At 40.3% G+C, this 18,923-nt stretch overlaps 1 protein-coding gene across 2 annotated transcripts in view; it reads right to left on the reverse strand.

Annotated features, from left to right (window-relative positions):
• NEK11 (NIMA related kinase 11) overlaps nt 1-18,923 on the reverse strand; it is a 195,594-nt gene that overhangs the window by 9,847 nt on the left and 166,824 nt on the right. The window lies entirely within an intron of this gene.

Raw genomic sequence — 18,923 nt, forward strand, 5'->3', positions numbered from 1 at the left:
TCCCAGGCGTCGTCGGCGAGAAAAGCCTGGTCTGCTGGGGGAGAGGGCGCACTAGCTGCAAACCCCCCCCCCCCCCAGCAGACCAGGGAGACGCGGAGCAGCTTTTCTCGCCCCGGAGGACACAGGCGGTGGGACCACAGCACATCTGGGCGTCGTGCCGCTCCCGTCCTCCGGGGCGAGAAAAGCCCCGTTTGTAACTGCGGATCCGACATAAGTCAGATCTGCGTAACTCGGGGACTGCCTGTATACAATTTGCGTAGAATAACGCTCACTAGGGAATTTCTCTATGGGCATTTTCAATGAAAGAAAGTCCCAAAATGAAGTCCTCGCACTACTGAAATCAGTGAGACTTTTGCCATCATCGTCAGTAAAGCCAGGATTTAACTCTTAATGGCTAATTTGATCAACTACTTTATAACATGTTTGTAGTGGAACAGTCACCCCCCCGCTGCAGGATAAAAAGAGTTAAAGATAGCCCTGGGAGAGGAGCCAATTAGAGTGAAGCTAGTGGCTGCCAATCAGGACCCGGGTAGGCCTTATAAGAAGGACTCCTGGAGAGGGGGAACACCTCTTGGTTTCAGCTCTGGATGGAGAGAACCCAGCTGACTGCTAATAAGGTATCATGGACAGACCAGTGCTGGAGAAAGCAAGAGCAGGAAGGTAGCCAGGGCAGGCAAAGGTAGCAAGTCCTCAATCCCTTGCCAATGATGAGTGGCCATTTTAGACTGCAGTTTGCCCAAGGCAGGGTTAGAGGACAACTGGCAATGGGTCACTGAGGCAGGTGGGTATAGGGGGTTGGAGTTCTCTAAAGGGGAGTGTGGGGCACTGCTGCAGGGCTGTACCTTAAGGGCATGGCTCCGCAGACTGGGAGGGACATGATCCCTGATACAAGGTGGTGGAGAATGGACAACAGGTAACAGCGGGTGAGACATCAGCTGGAAAAGCTCCAGCACTGAGCTGAGCTAATTCCTAGCACGACCAGAGAGAGGCACCATGTCAGTGAGTGCTACAGCATTCTACAGTGATTCTAGTTCTTACATGCCTATTTACAGCCTCTGGATTTCCTAGCAAATACATTAAATAATATGCCACTGGCATATTGTGAACATTTGCTATTCATAAATCATTCCTTAACCACTTATCAAACAACTGTTGCACAGCATGCAATGAGAATGGAACAGTCATTATTCTTCTGCTAAAACACTACTCTCCCGTTTTAATCAGAAGGGCTAGCTGTACTTTCATGATGAAAAATACACAGAATACACTAATACTAGTTAACACAAAAGTTCCAGTTAAAAATTCTAAGATTGCTCATCGAATTAAAAAAAAAACAGAGCAAAATTGTATAATGATGCATGTAAAAACCCACAAGTAACACACAGTGCTATAGTCAGGGGCATGCTACCAATATTTTAACAAGAGGATATTCTAAAGGTTGAACCTCCCTGGTCTGGCACCCTTGGGACCTGGACTAGGCCTGAACCAAGGAATTTTCTGGACCAGGAGAGATCAATGTCAGCCCTTCTGCTGCTGCCCCCTGCAAGGCTCCTCTCTAATGAAAGCAGAGGAGGTGGCATTGATGAGGATGGATGGCGCTCAGAGTAAGAGTGAGGGTGGCTGTGGGGCCCCCACCACCGGTCACTGGCCTCTGCTCCTGACCACTGGCCGCAGGGGTCTGCAGCCCTGAGCTACTTTCCCAGAGTGCCCTCTGTCCTCACTCCTCCCTTTTTCTGAGCTTGAACACCATAAATCAGCTATTTGTGGTACTCTGGAAGCTCTGGGAGGGTGGAGGAGGAGTATCTGAGCATGGAGCCCAGCATTTCCCCAAGTGCTCCTGCCCTGGAGCACCCATAGATGCCGAACTACACATGTTCCCAGATGACGGAAATCCAGACTATAAAGGTTCATTGTGCTGGAATTATTTATACTTTGTTCCTGAAAAATATGCTGAAACCTACAGTATAGCATGCAGCCTGAATAATTTTAAAAGAGGGGAGAATCCCTCAGAAGCAGCTCTGGAAATCACCCATTTAAGTGCAATCAGGTCCTTTTTTAAAGTAAATAACTGGCAGTGTTTTATTTGAAGAAGACTATGTGATTGTATGAGGCTGCATCATAATGCCTGAGTACAGCTGGACAGAAAGCTGCATGCGCAAACTTCTATTTATCATTTCTTTCCTTTTGTGCACTGACACGTGTAAGCTTAATGTTCGCTGAATGTATTTTGTTTGTTTTAATATCAGAGCTGCATGGTCTCCTGCCATTGACCAAAATAGCAGCTGGCCAAATGGGATTCCCTTGCAGAAATCCCTGAAATTTGCTTGCATAACCCTCACTGAGTTCCATGAGCAGCAGTTGTGTAATGCAGCCTGTCCTCCCAATGGCATTTGTGTACCTTTGTCAGGATTTCAGTCATGAACAGATGCTACTGTGCTGAAGGGTTTTCCCTAGAAATTCATTCTGGCAGCCAGGCATTCTTCAATAAGGTTTCTTTATATATCTTAAGGGCTTTACCTGACATATTAATTTAATTGTCATATATTAAAATAAATTGGTAGCATTGTCCTTGAGGCCACTGTACTTGCATGTTCAACATACTTCTCTCTCCAGTGTCCTTCACCTGGAGAGCTGTCATTCATTTTACTCCCCAGGCTCTGCACATTCGCTGCTCGGTACCTTTTATTGTTACAAATTCTTACACCAGAGATAAAATATCATTCAGCTAATAAAAAGTCTCATACACTAAAGAAATGACTTAGCAACCGTTTATAGGTTCTAGCAAGAATAAGTTTTGGTGTCCCTTGAATTTGGGACTTTGTCATCTGTTGTATCTGACACTTGCACCTTGGCAATCAGCACCCTCATGGCATCAGGAACATCTAATTTGTCCCTTCAATATTAGGTAGGAGCTACCTGCTGCCACTACAGGGCTGAGCGTGCCCTTTTATGTTTGCTGTCTGATAGGAGGAGGAATCATACTAGCACCATGGTGCTGGCACTAGTCATTTAAGCTGCAGCATTGCACATACAAGTTGGGTGTTCAGAAGTGGGCATCTAACTCCTCTCTTTTATATAAGGACAGCCGCAGTGCTAAGCCATGCTGCTAGCACCCCTGGCAGTGCTGATCACCCTCAACTGACAGCTAGCCGAAGGGACAGGAACAACTCCATAAGGTCAGTACTATCATGAAAAGGGGAATGGGTTAGGGTTATCAGTGCAGAGTAGAGCGGAAGAATGACTTCTCGTGTCTTGCTCACAACAACACACCTGTTAATGCATCCCAGAATCATGTTTGCGTTTTTTGCAACAGCATCACAGTGCTGACTCATATTCAGCTTGTGGTCCACTATAACCCCTAGATCCCTTTCTGCCATACTCCTTCCTAGACAGTCGCTTCCCGTTCTGTATGTGTGAAACTGATTGTTCCTTCCTAAGTGGAGCACTTTGCATTTGCCTTTATTAAACTTCATCGGCTGCGTCTAGATTGGCATGATTTTCTGGAAATGCTTTTAACGGAAAAGTTTTCTGTTAAAAGCATTTTTGGAACAGAGCGTCTAGATTGGCACGGATGCTCTTCCACAAAAGCACTTTTTGCGGAAAAGTGTCTGTGCCAATCTAGACGCACTTTCCCGCAAAAAGCCCCGATCGCCATTTTCACAATCGGGGCTTTTTTGCGGAAAGTAAATCTGAGCTGTCTACACTGGCCCTTTTGCGCAAAAGCTTTGCGCAAAAGGGACTTTTGCCTGAACGTGAGCAGAATAGTATTTCCGCAAGAAGCACTGATTTCTTACAGTAGGAAGTCAGTACTTTTGTGGAAATTCAAGTGGCCAGTGTAGACAGCTGGCAAGTTTTTCCGGAAAAGTGGCTGATTTTCCGGAAAAACTGGCCAGTCTAGACACAGCCCATCCTGTTTACCTCAGATCATTTCTCCAATTTGTCCAGATCATTTTGAATTATGACCCTATCCTCCAGAACAGTTGCAACCCCTCCCAGCTTAGTATCATCTGCAAACTTAATAAGCGTACTTTCTATGCCAGTATCTAAATCGTTGATGAAGATTTCAGGAGTTATGATTTCAAAAGTAGTTATTTTGAAATAATTTCCTAGTGTAGACATGCTTAAACAGAGAAAACAGCTTTTTGCATAATATCATGGTACTGTTTGAAGTATGTCCACAGGACAATCAATATCCCCCCAATACTCTAGCACTAAATACTAAGATCCCAGATGGGCCAGGATTCTACACTACTCTTGAATTCCCATTTAATGTGAATTCTTCTGGCTTTCTCGACAAGCAGTAATGGCTGTTACATTTTTTTTAAAGTTGCTTACCATTTATATCTTTTTGTTTGAGTGTAACTGGAAACAGTAAGTATCCTCATTAGCATATAAAAGATTCCCCAAAATCATAGAATTATGCACTGCAAACCCTACAAATGGCACAAGTCCCTGTACTTTTAAAAGGTTTCTTAACTGAAGAATGTTATTACTGGTTTGATCTGGCACAACCAGAGCCGAACACCTCCTCCCCACTTCCATCCGGCTATGACTTTGTTCCTTCCACGTTGTTCATTCCCACTTCAGTCCTGCCTTTCAACTGTCTGTTGTCTTCCCTGGCTGATTCCTGACACAAGAGGTGGTTTAGGAACGGACAGCAGGTAGAAGTGGGACAAAGCTTAGGTTGGAACGGGACCAGTCTGGAGTCCCTAGAGGTGCAAGATCTGACCCATCCTTGTCTCTCAGGGCTAAAAACCCTCACTCAACTCCTGCCACTAGCACCCATTTATAAAGAAATTAAAATTTTGTAAACTAGCCACTGCTCAGATTAGCTAGCACTTTGTAAAGTGCTTCCTGGGGCTTTTCTGATTTCAAAGCATTAAACAGGGTTTCCTTTTGAAAATAACAAATATCTTAGCTCATCTTCTGCAGCAATATTTCAGCACTTACATCTAGGGATTATTATAAATTAATGAAAAAAATTCTGAACAGATTCCTACTGCATCAATCCTTTTAATGACTGCTCTCTTCCTCCTAAAGGAACATGTTTAATTCTTTGCCCTTCCCATCTATTTAGAGAAGTGAAATGAAGTGAATGAGCACTTTGGGAGCCCTGGAGTCTGCTAATAAATGTGACCTGTGGACTATATCTTTTCTGTTTAGGTTGAGAGAGCATGCACATTAGCATCCAAGAAAGCTAATCTGTATAAAATTCGTACCAATGGGATTAAGGCACAAATGTTGAAAGCTGACAACAAGGGAGCATGTGTCAAAATTTTTAACATCTGCTTCCTCTAGAGAAATCATTAGGTGCCATTTGTACTTGAGATCCTAGGAAAAGACAACTGTCATATAGTACATTTCCTAGGAGCATAAGGGGGATGTGGTATGGGAATCTAAGCCAGAAAATGTCAAATAGATTTTAAGACCCAATTTCAAAAATCAGGAGCAACTCCTCTGCAACCAAAAGATTTACATTGGTGTAAAACCCATCTGACACCAGAATCAAGATCATTGGAGCCGATATCAATAATATTCTCTTTGTAGCTCTGTATCAAAGTATGCTAGTGTTAGTTTTTGCATCCAAGTAGTTATGGCAATTGTGCATTCAAATAAGAACTTGAACGTCTAAAGTTTAAATGTGCAATTGGTGTATACATATGGAGGTCACACTAACAAAGATAGAGAGGTATGTGCACACATACATTTTGCACACTATTATCAACCTTATTTTCTAATAATCTGGCATCCAGTATCATTACATTATTTATTATTTCATTCACCTGCAAACCCTGTAATTCTCCCCAGTAATGGTATCATCACTTTATATTTCAGGCAAACATTATTATTTGTATTACCATAACACGTAGGAACTCTGGTCATGTGCTAGCCGCCATACAAATGCAAACCAATATGCACTCCCTGCCTCAAGAGCGACAGTAGTATCAACCAAGTGCTATTAATAGTGTCTTCTACTATTAGACCTTTGTTACTGGGCTGGCTCATCACAAGCCATAAATTACTGTTGTTCCGTGAAAGTCAATGGAGTTATGACAATTTATGGCAGCTGAGAATCTGGCCCAGTGTTATAGTTATTACTGAATTTACCAAATTAAAACTGGGCCATACCTGTGAACCCAAATGTACAAAATGGAATTAATGATGCAAAATTTTAATTTTTTTTAAAGCGCCAGTTTATTTTCTGACTAATTCATCTCATGTGATAGATTACAGTGGGTCTCTCTCTGGCATTACGTGACCCACCATTATCCTACAAAGTATTAATCGTGGGTGTGCTCACAGCAATCTGTGATGTTTACAAACCTTCTCCCAGGCTATGAAAGTTACCATTAGTGAGCAACTGTGAGTCTGTATCTTGATGACAGAAAAGGATTGTGTTACTAACTCACCATTAACATTTTCCTGCTGGTCTAGGTTCAATTACGATAGAGCTGTGATCCCCTCCACTCCCCCCCCCCCCCCCCACACACACATTGTGAAGTTTGGCTTATGAATATAAATATGCACAACTTGAAGATGCTTTCAACAAAATACCTTATGTAACCTATCAATTTTACAGTTACAATGTGCTGGCTGGCTGTGTATATCCTATTTTGGTGCATGCATCATTCTTGTGTGTAAAGTGAGAAATATGAAGTATAAGACTGTTTATAGTTTAAATGTGCTAATGAGAACCAGTACTGCTTCCCCACCCCCATCCGGCAGCCTTAATGACTTGATCAACTTAACTTCTAAACAGCCTTGTTTGTCCTGTAAGTCCAAAGGGGATTGAACTAGTAAGGCGTGACCATGCCACCTGATACTGGGACTCCATTTTGACCCTGGTGGTTTCCATAGAAGGGGAGAATGTAGAACAAAAAGTTTCCACCTTGGGGGAAAAGACTATTAGCCCTTTGTCTTTGGATTGGCTGGAAAACCCTGGAAGGGTACAAAGGGCTAGGGACCCAAGTCAGGGTAAAAGAATTTCTGACTTGATGATTATACCTAGGACAAGAACAGCTCATTAGGATAAGAATCTACTTGCAACAGGTTTTTTAGGGCATTAACACTAGCTATGCATTTTCTTTTCCTTATAACTTAGTAACTCACTTTGATCTGTCATCACTTGCAACCACTTAAATCCTACTGTTTGTACTTAATAAAACCACTTTTGTTCACTAGCAGGCCCAGTGTAAATGGGGGGGGGGGGAGGCAGGGGAAGGAGAGGAGGGGAATGACCAGTGTCCATTTCTCTCTTTCATTGATAAAGACTAAGAGCACAAACATTTTCATGGCTTCCTTTGTGCAAACTTTTATTCAGAGAAAGGTGGATTTATTTGGGATTTTGATCCCCTTTGGGGACTGGTTTCTTGGATGCTGTGCTCTAGAACTGCATTCTCCCAGAACTGAAGTGGTTCAGTGTCTACATTGCAATTCACAGAGTAGTAACCCCAACTCTGTGCCTTGTCTGGGGGAGACCAGAAGATTTAGTCCAGCAGGACAGGGTGGTGGGGAGCCCCAGAGAAAAACAAGGTGGGTAGCAGTGGCAAGATCAGCACACCAGGGAACAATCCCAAGGATACTTCTGAGATCACCATCCACCACAATATCTACCACTATTTATCACTGACAAAAGCTGCAAAGTAAGATTAATGCTTAGACTCACCACTCCTCTGTGGATGTTAACAGCAGGGCTAATATTTCTCAACAGCTTATCGTGTGTAACACAACTATGGGAGATTTCTGCAGCTAAGGTGTTTTTCAGTTTCTTGCTTCCAAATTTCTTGGAAATGGCATCGCAGCAACTACTAAACCCCATATTCTTTTCCTTTGCTACCAACAGAAGTAGCGGTATTTTTGCTTCTAAAAACAGTAGTTTTCACTAATCCCTTTCAGAAACTGTACTCTGGGTTACTAAAGGATATGCTGCACTCTCATTTCTGAGTGAGATATCAGAATAATGAAATGGGGAAGAAAGTGCTCATATAGTTGATACACATCAACAATAATATTTCATCTACATCCTTCCTAGAGAGTGTGCAGCACAGCTCCTGAATAAGTTGTAGGAAATTCAATTACTGCAAAATGCAAACTGTATTTCATGTCAAACCCTGTGTAAACATTAATCAGCCTTCTGGGCGTAGAAAATAAAAGCACTCAGCTGATGTTTATTTCTGTATATGAAATGTTAGAAGGCAGCTTGGGATCACATAGTAAAATGTATCAATACAACTTTTAAAACAGATGGCAGGGACGGCTCATAGATTCTAAAGGCATCTAGCGCCATGGAAGCCAATACCAAGCACTTCACCCCATGGACTGTCCCTAAGGGCCCTGGTCTTTCACCTGCACTAGTCTACACTGCAGGGTTTTTGCACAAATCGTCTTTTGCGGAAGAGTTCTTGCACAAAAACTTCTTGCGCAAAAGCACATCCACACCTCAAAGCACATCGCTTTTGCGCAAGAGAGCGTCCACACTGCATGGACACTCTTGCACAAGAAAGCTCTGATGGCCCTTCACAGAATGGCCATCAGAGCACCTGTGCTTTTTTGGATAGGCTCTATTTGTGCAAGAAACCCCTGCGGAGTGTCCACACATGCCTTTTTGTACAACAGCTGTAGCACAAAAAGGAGTTATGCCTCATAGACGGAGGCTTATCTACACCACAAAAAGCCCTCAGTTCTGCTGTTTTACTGTCGATTTACTTGCGCTAAAGCACGCTTGAAGTGTGGACGCTCCGTGGATTTTTGTGCAAAAACTGGTTGTTTTTGCGCAAAAAACCTTATAATGTAGACATAGCCTAGGTGTATGATACCAAAGGACCTACAAGTCTCTAGGGAACTTGAGGCCTCTCTGCTGTTGGGGAAGATATAGTTTTCCTGGTATGGAACAAGAGAATTTCACCAATACCAGTAGCATCTCCAGTATGGACGATAAGAGTCTAACCCCAAACAGAAAGGGCAGCTATCATCAAAGGAAAAGTCTCCATTAGCAAAAATTCAGGTATGCAGGATGCTTGCACACCTAGAAAGGAATATACATAAGGACAAGGACTTGGGAACAAAAGATTATCTGGGATGAAAAGAAGATACTATTTAATAGCAAAAATAATAGAATCTTAATTGTGGAAGATGAGCGTCTACCTTACCTTCAACGCCCAGTGGATTTCAACTTTCATTATTACTGTGAGTGAAAATTTCTTCACATGAAGGTGTAATGATAATTTTAATAATGCATCTTTCCTAAAGAGAAGTTACTCTCTTTAGAATAACGATTATTTATTGAGATGTGTCCTCCGGTGGGTGCTCCACTATTGATACTGGGCTCGTCCCGGCCTGATGACTGCTTGAAAGTCTCCGATCCGTGGCGCCTGGATGAGCCCGACACCAACAGTGGAGCACCCATGGGGATATCACTCGAAGAAGAACTTCATAATTTCTGAATTATTAAATCATAATATGACAGCAAACAACTCTCTGATGCCCTAACTGAATGACCTATGCAGTCGAAAGTATATTTGGAACAAATTTTCCCACGAGGTGAGAAGGAACATGTTATATAAGGCTTTAGACAGACAGCTGGAGAAAAATATCAATATGATTCTCCAGTGGATTTCATTAACTGACTAAAATGAATTTGTAGAAACGTAATTGAAGCTGACACCTGTTCTTGAAGGGAGTGTGAATTGAAAGCTCACTGATACTGCACCTACTATCAGCTGAATCCTGAATTCTGAGATTATAAGCCACTATTTGAGAAGTCTCAAATTTTTATTTTGTGTTGCATGCTTCATATCCAGTGCTGAAGACAAAAATCATTTAAATTGCCCTGCCATTTGATTTAGACCATGTGCTGGTCACCCACCAGACCACATACCAGTGATTTCGCCTTAGCCTCTCCTCAAATCAGAGGCTTAATCATTTAGGAAACTGTTGTCACCTAAGCACTTCCCCTTCTGAAAGATACTAGGAGAAGCTGTAAGCCAGATACTCCAGTACAATTTAGCTGCTTTGTGCTGCTATGTGCTTCCATGGACTGATTTGGTAACTCTTATACGACCCAGAGAAGTGCTCCCCTCCTACAGACATAAGCAAATCCACAGCAGGGAGAGAGCGCATGTGCTCATGTACGAATGTGGTACAATTGCTCCAGGGTAAGATGCAATAATGATGGATAATAGTAAATTAGTGTTGATGGGCTAATCGTTCAGCAAAACACTGTTTCTAGTTCCTAAATGTGTTTTACCCATCTGACACAGAATCTCTGTCTGGATGGTAATGATTACTATTAACAAAGTAAGTTATTTAAAAAATCAGAAAAGAAAATGGTCAATAGCTGATTAATGTAATACATTCTATTCCTATGCTTAGCTATAGTGTGTAGCTTAGCTATTATTAATGTAATAGTCTATTCCTATGCTTAGCTAAGTGCTGGGAGCAATTATCTGTCTCTGTTCTAGTGCTGAAGAAAGGACTACTATACTGTACCATACACAATGAGTAGCACAAGAGATAATGTGTAACTCCTATTTAGAATGTTACTTTTTCAATACGGGTGTGAAAAAGATATTACACCTCATCCACCTTGTTTCTTCAGATGGGTCACTTTAAGGGACTGCCCATCTGCTGAGTGAGAAATAGGATCCAGGAATTCTCTCATGGAGCCATTTCAATAAGTCAGTATTTATATATTTTCTAGATTTAGTTGAAACAATTGCTAGTTGAAACAGGTCCTTGGTAATAAATGACACAGCCCATAGCCTAAAAAAATGATCTGAAAACAGTGCCCAGGTTGCAAACTCTTTCTAAACTTGCTGACATTCTGTGGCCTTGGTAAAAGTATTTCACTAGATATTTTGGCATTTAGCACTGTCACAGTATACAAAGACCTCCTAAAAGCTGTCAATCCAACAGCGTCCATTTCTGAGCCAGATCAAGCAAAAATTCAGAACACATTAGATTCTTTACTCAAATTTACTTTGTCAATTAATGTTTGTTGTATTTATTATACTAGAACAGATGCAGATATGTTTGAATAGTAGCTTCCTTCCGTATACACAATTGCTGCTTTTTGTATCGTGAAATGCAGTGGTTGCCATTAAAAATCAACAGGAGTCACAAACATCACACAAGATTTACTGAGAGTAGGGTAATAACTGCTGTACTGCACATACCACGGTTTGGCCATTGTGGGTATAAGTTGATTATTATTTTTTAAATGGTCACTTGATTTCTGTAGGTCTTGCTGTGACCCAGAAACCTATCCATAAAAAGGCAGTTTGAAAGCTGACATATGGTATGCTCAGAAACAGGTGAAATTCCTGTAGAGATTCATGATAGAAATGTAGCCGTGTTAGTCTGGGGTAGTTGAAGCAAAATGCAGGACAATGTAGCACTTTAAAGACTAACAAGATGGTTTATTAGATGATGAGCTTTCGTGGGCCAGACCCACTTCCTCAGATCAAATAGTGGAAGAAAGTAGTCACAACCATATATACCAAAGGATACAATTTAAAAAATGAACAAATATGAAAAGGACAAATCACATTGCAGAACAGGAGGGGGATGCGGGGGGGAGGAAGGAAGGTAAGTGTCTGTGAATTGATGATATTAGAGGTAGGGAGAGTGGGATGTTTGTGAGTATAGTCTCCTATAGACAACCACCTAACCTCAAGATGATTCTTACCAACCACCACAGGACATACCACACTAATACCAACCCTGGTACCTTCCCTTGCAACAAACCCCGTTGCCAGCTTTGTCCACATATTCATTCTGCTGATACCATTATTGGACCTAACCAAGTGAGTTATAAGATCAAGAACACATATTCCTGTGCATCCAGAAATATAATCTATGCTATCATGTGCCGAAAGTGTCCGTCTGCTATGTACATTGGACAAACATCTCAGACACTTCGCCAAAGGATTAATGCCCACAAAACAGATATCAGACAAGATCACAAAGAGAAAACAGTTTCTTGCCATTTTAACCAGAAAGGACACTCTCTCAATGACTTGACCACCTGCATTCTGCTACAAAGACCTTTTACATCTGCACTTGAAAGGGAATCCTCTGAACTGTCATTCATGTTAAAATTCGACACTTGCCAACAAGGACTTAACAAACATTTGAACTCTCACCCCCATTACCAAGACAGTTGCCCCAATTATCACCTCTAATACCATTAACTCACAAACATCCCACTCTCCCTACCTCTAATATCATCAATTCACAGACACTTACCTTCCTTCCTTCCCCCCCCCCCCCGCATCCCCCTCCTGTTCTGCAATGTGATTTGTCCTTTTCATATTTGTTCATTTTTTTAATTATATCCTTTGGTATATATGGTTGTGACTACTTTCTTCCACTATTTGATCTGAGGAAGTGGGTCTGGCCCACGAAAGCTCATCATCTAATAAACCATCTTGTTAGTCTTTAAAGTGCTACATTGTCCTGCATTTTGCTGTAGAGATTCCTTACTGAAAACAAAAAGTAACCGATTTCTTTTTAAATTAAATTCACATATAAGTATAAAAAACTAGAATTTGAATAACAGAAAAAGGAAGAGATGAAAAGACTTATCTATTTAAATAAGACAATATTATAAATCTAGATAATTAGTTGAACAATTAAATCAATCTTTTGTGTGTTATAATCAAATTAATACAGGATGTACGAAGACCTAGTTTCTGAGCTAACTTTGTCAAAGCTGTAAACACTCAAGGTCATGTGAAAAGAGTGATTAATGGAGTCAGCTTATAAAAATTTGGACTTGGCTCATCAATAATACCAAGAATATTGCAGGCTGGAAAGCAGTGTGCTAAGAAAACTTTCTATGAGACCTTGTAGAACAATAGGAAAAATGGCATACAAATGAAAGAATTATATTAACCAGATTAATAATAGTACCAGCTGAGATTCTTCCTAAAACTTGAACACAGCCTCAATGACGACAACATTTTCATTAACAATTTAGCAAAGATTTTTTAAAAAATGTATTGAATATATATAGCAAAATCCAATATTTACTTTAATTCACATCAGGTAATATATTGGCAAAGATAAAATATAAAATCTTCTCTGAACTATGAGTTCAAAATAATTGTCCTTGTGTAATAGGATTTATAGCTGAGGAATGCCTCTCTATTCAATATTTGCACTTTCAACCCTGAACATATAGAAATTAATATAGCAATACAAAAGTCTTCAGTGTTTAGTGTCAAGTGTCCCTGTCTGGTAACCATCAAAAGACATGTATATTGTATGAATTATCTTACTTCTAACAAATGTTTTTAACATAAACCTTGTCCATGTCCATTCAATGTTATCATTTGTCAATAGAGAACAATTTGTGGGCTGCGCACCAGCTCCCAAATCTTGCATGTAAGTGACAACCTGGGAACAGGTCCTCTCAGAGAATGGCAGAGGCCCAGGCCACTTTGAGTTTACAGGCCCCAGCCCAGCCCCAGCCCCCCATTGTAGCTAACTTCTCATACACAGAGTCATACTAAAACCAAAAGAATATATGAAAATGAACACTTGAGACATATATTTATTAACAATTAAGTCATTATACCAATAGCATGTATATTAAAAAGATAACTTTAATTGTGAGTTTCCACTGCAAGCAAAATTCTTCATTTTAGGAATGCCCTTCTGGCTTTGTTGTGTTCAAACTCGTTTATAATTAAAGAAAAATCTAATTTACGGGCAACATCACTGTTAATGTTAAGCATTGCAAGCCCATTCAAATGCTCTTGCCCCATTGTAGAGCAATGATAGTTCTTTAGTTGTTTTAACACATAAAATATACATTCACCTGAAACTACTGATGCAGGGAGACTGACAAAAATATGCAATGCAATTGCGATATTAGGAAATACAGCTGACAGGCCAAAATCAAATATTTCTTGAAGCAGTTCTTTTGGCTTGCAGTTCAATTTAAAGTTGGTGGAATGTATAGGTTTCAGGAAAATGATCTTGTCACAGAGCTCTTTTGAAATGTCGTTGTTGTATCTTTGTTGAAACTGTTCAGTCACTGAATATAGATCTTTATCACTTAATTTTCGGAACTCTAAAGGAATCAAAAAAGGGCACAAATTTGTCGCAGTGACTCAAATTGACGTGTAAGACCAGATTTGATGGAGTCAATAACAAAAAAAAACATTGACTTGATAGTGCCTTTCCGCATCAGAATGAGATGTTAGGCTGTGATTGGTAGAAAACTCAGATGAAATGTCAATAGCCTAGTGCTACTGATTTGGACTCAGAAAGGAATGCATTCGATTGATCACGAATCTTTTGAATATCTTTAAGAAGTCATTCAATGTTATCCTTCTCAACATCTAATGTAGTACTGTGTGCTTCAATTAAATACTTAGTTTTGTGAATCATTTTTAGGAGCTTCATCCCCAGGGACAACATTCACATTTGGATGTATACTTCTGAATTGACTTAAGCTCAGTGCGAGCATGTGCTATGAGAGTAAGAGATCCAATCTCACTTAGCCTCTCTCACAGATCCCAAATCATAGAATCATAGAATATTAGGACTGGAAGGGACCTCGAGAGGTCATCGAGTCCAGTCCCCTGCCCTCATGGCAGGACCAAGTACTGACTAGACCATGCCTGATAGACATTTATCTAACCTACTCTTAAACATCTCCAGAGATGGAGATTCCACAACCTCCCTGGGCAATTTATTCCAGTGTTTAACCACCCTGACAGTTAGGAACTTTTTCTTAATGTCCAACCTAAATGCTGTGCAACTGGTTTAACGCCATCAATTCGTATTGACCATCTCATTGTTGACATGCTGTAAAGGGAAACAGGCAGATACTGATTTAGAATTTCCCACTTTCGAGGTCTGCTACTGAAGAGGTTGTGTAATTGCTGGATTTTGCCAAAATATGTGATTGCTTCCTTGAATGAGTCAGCGCAACCAATGCTGACAAGATTTAGTGTGTGGTTGCCACAACTGGAGCAAATACAGTTTGAATTGTGTTCAAGAAGGACTGCTTGTACTCCATTGTACTTCCCAGCCTTATTGGACCCATTGTCATAGGGTTGGCCAATGCAAACTTCAAAATTTAATATGAAGTCTTTCAGAATTTCTAATACATGAGCGGCAATTTCTTTTCCAGTCTTTTTGGTGAAATTTCAAAATGAAAATGAATCATTCTTCAATTGAAACCTTTGAATTTTCTGCAATTTTAACCTATCAAATGACCAAGCTCATCTGTTCTTTATGAAAACAGTCTGGAGTTGTATCAATACTAATTGAAAAGTACTCTGCATGTCATATCTCTTCAAGAATTGTTTGCACAAATGTCGCACATAGCTCAATAAACTCTTTTTGTATTCTGGCAGATAGAAAATGGACTTACATGCATTTTCTACTCTCTTGTGATTCATGAACACACTTAACATGGCCTGATAAAAATGGGTTGTACTTGCTAAGAAGCTCAAGTATACCAATAAAGTTTCTGTTTGTAGGGTCACTGATACATTGACTTGAACCAAACAAAGCCAATCCTCGTTCAACAAGAAAAAGAATGACATTCAATATGCGCTCAAGGAGTTTTTTCCAGTTACGTGTGTTTATTTCACTCAGGAGAAAGTTTTCAATTGAACTGTCAGCTAGTTCTACTCTACTAGCCTATTTCCATGTAACAGTTATCCTTATGTGATACTGAAGTTTCACGTGCAGGAATTCGGTCTTTCAACTTCCTCCAATAATCTACCAATGGATGGATAAGACAGTACTGATGCATTTGAAATATTACTGTTAAAAATGAAACAGGGTACACAGTACAGAGCCTGATTTTCCGCGCTCCAGCAGAGGAAGTCTTTTGTGTAGATCTCTCCATTTGGAAGAGGTTTTGTCAGCAGACAAGTAGGAAAGGCATGATTTTCAGTATCTTTCAGTATATTACTTTGAAACTGAAAACAACTAAGTTTGAGAAATGATTGCATTTGAGCAACATTGTTCTTATCAAGAAGTCCAATATCAGATTCTGATGCCACTATGCACTGTGTCCTGTGTTAGTCATGAGTTCTTGCTCTTGCTGCCCAGAATCTTTAAGGTTCTCATTTTCTGCTCGCACAGTCTCTAAATTGAGTGCAGATGCTGCATCTATCACTACTGTTGGCATTTCTGTGTCTTGATTAATGATCTCCTCATTTTGAGGCAGAGGCACTGAAATGTCATTTGTGGGTACAAAGCTTTCATCATTGGAACTGGAAATGTCACTGTCAGTATGGTCACTGTCTAAAGGCCGAGGCATCTTTTCTACAAGAAATGATGTTATTGGCTTTAAACTCTTAACTCCTGCTTCACTCTGTTGCTTCGCTGTCTCTTACTTGCACCACTTTCAAATGTTTGCTTCACTTTTATAGAGGGGTTCTTTTAAAACACAGTAACACACAATAAATTAATTCACTAAAGGCTATTGGATACACAAAATTTTAATTATATATACTTCACAATTAATATTATTTAATAATGGTTTGGGGGTGTAATTTACTACAGCCCTTATAGCTTTATTTCCAAGTCCTGAAATTTCATCTGCTAACATGTTCTTGTTATTACATAACTGGTGCATTTTTATAAATATAAACATGGGGCAATTGCCAGATTAGATATAAAGTTTATTAAACAACTAGAATTAAAAGATTATTATCACAAAAAAAGCCTTTAGAGGTGAATCTAAAACTGGACAAAGAGGTCGCTTATAGCTGAGCTTGATATGGTTATTGTATACTAAGACACATAAGAAAAAAACAGGAATATTAAAATCTCCTCTGCAGAGATAAACATCTAATTTAAAGGTTACACTCACCCTCAGACCAAGCTAAATCACTTTTTAGTAACAGAATTAATACAGAGGGGTAGACGTGTTAGTCTGGATCTGCAAAAGCAACAAGGAGTCCTGTGGCACCTTATAGACTAACAGATGTATTGGAGCATAAACTTTCATGGGCAAAGACCCACTTCGTCAGATGCATGTAGTGGAAATTTCCAGAGGCAGGTATAAATATGCAAGCCAGAATAAGGCTAGAGATAACGAGGTTAATTCAGTCAGGGAGGGTGAGGCCCACTTCTAGCATCTGATCTGGAGGCCTGAACACAGAGAGAGGAGAAACTGCTTGTGTAGTTGGCTAGCCATTCAGTCTTTGTTTAATCCTAAACTGATGGTGTCAAATTTGCAGATGAACTGTACCTCAGCAGTTTCAATTTGAAGTCTGTTCTTGAAGTTTTTTTGCTGCAGGATGGCTACCTTTAAATCTGCTACTGTGTGTCCAAGTGTTGTTTTTTGTATTTTGCCATTCCTAATATCTGATGTGTCTGTTTATTCTTTTATGTAGGGACTGTCCAGTTTGGCCAATATATATAGCAGAGGAGCATTGCTGGCACATGACGGTGTGTATTATATTGGTAGATGTACAGGTGAATGAACCAGTGATGGTGTGGCTGATCTGGTTAGGTCCTGTGATGGTGTCACTGGTGTAGATATGTGGGCAGAGTTGGCACCGAGGTTTATTGCAGGGATTGGTTACAGAGTTAGATTAACATGTACCCAGAAGCCTCCTACTACAAGACAAGCCCAAGAAAGAAACCAACAGAACACCATTGGCCATCACCTACAGTCTTCAGCTAAAAGCTCTCCAACGCATCATCAGTGATCTACAACCCATCCTGGACAATGATCTCTCACTTTCACAGGGCTTGGGAGGTAGGCCAGTCCTTGCCCACAGACAACCCGCCAACCTGAAGCAAATTCTCACCAGCAACTATACATTGCACCACAGTAACTCTAACTCAGGAACCAATCCATCCAAAAACCTCAGTGCCAACTCTGCCCACATATCTACACCAGCGACACCATCACAGGACCTAACCAGATCAGCCACACCACTACATGCATCTGGCTAAGTGGGACTTTGCCCATGAAAGCTTATGGTCCAATACATCTGTTAGTCTATAAGTTGCTACAGGACTCCTTGTTGCTTTTGCAGAATTAATACAACTTTCAAAACCTCTAAACAAAGACTGTAAACAGCATTTCATAACATAGAATCACTAATCACAGAAGCTACTCCAGTCACGCAGATGAAAACTCGGATGTGATTGAAAAATTGGTGAAGGCCCAAGGTCCCACAATGATTTAAATAATTTTTTTGCATAGATAGATAGATAGATAGATAGATAGATAGATAGATAGATAGATAGATAGATAGATAGCTTCTTTTGTTGTCTCTGTTATAACTGCAAGGTGTATAATAAATGGAAATGACTTGGTAGAAAAATGTCAAAATTTGGGTCCCCTTTGTCTCCTGAGGCCAGGGCCAAATGGCCCTTCTGGCATCCCCTCTGATAGGGCCAGTCTGGGAAGATGGACTAAGCACTACAAATGGAGCAAAAGGCAATGCAGTTTCCCTCAAGCAGGTTTCAAAGCAGCAGTAGAGTCACTACACAAGCTACTGCATTGTTAGACTGCAGTGGTCTTTTTGACTACTGTGCACTTCAATAAAGGGTTCTGTACATGCCCATGAATACTTCCATATACACGAATTCCTTCTCAAACATCCTTCATGAAAGATTGCAGACATCTTGCATACGATCCCACCACTCATACATAGTGGAGCTATACTAGTTCTGATGTATACAGGACTTTCCATATCTTGTGTGTCAGGGGAGAGCCACACTTACACCTTACTGAGTTACTATGCTGCACTATGTGCAACAAAATATACCACAATAATGACAACTAAAATATATTGCACTGAATGTATGAGAAGAAGAAACACTGATTTTTCCTACCAGATAACCGTGTATTATTAGATAACTTACTGAGCATATCTATGAAAGACAAAAACGATGGAGCAAACAGTAGTGCATTCATAATCCTACTTAGAAGT

Source organism: Pelodiscus sinensis, chromosome 2, assembly GCF_049634645.1.
Source record: "Pelodiscus sinensis isolate JC-2024 chromosome 2, ASM4963464v1, whole genome shotgun sequence".
Classification (NCBI taxonomy): domain Eukaryota; kingdom Metazoa; phylum Chordata; order Testudines; family Trionychidae; genus Pelodiscus; species Pelodiscus sinensis.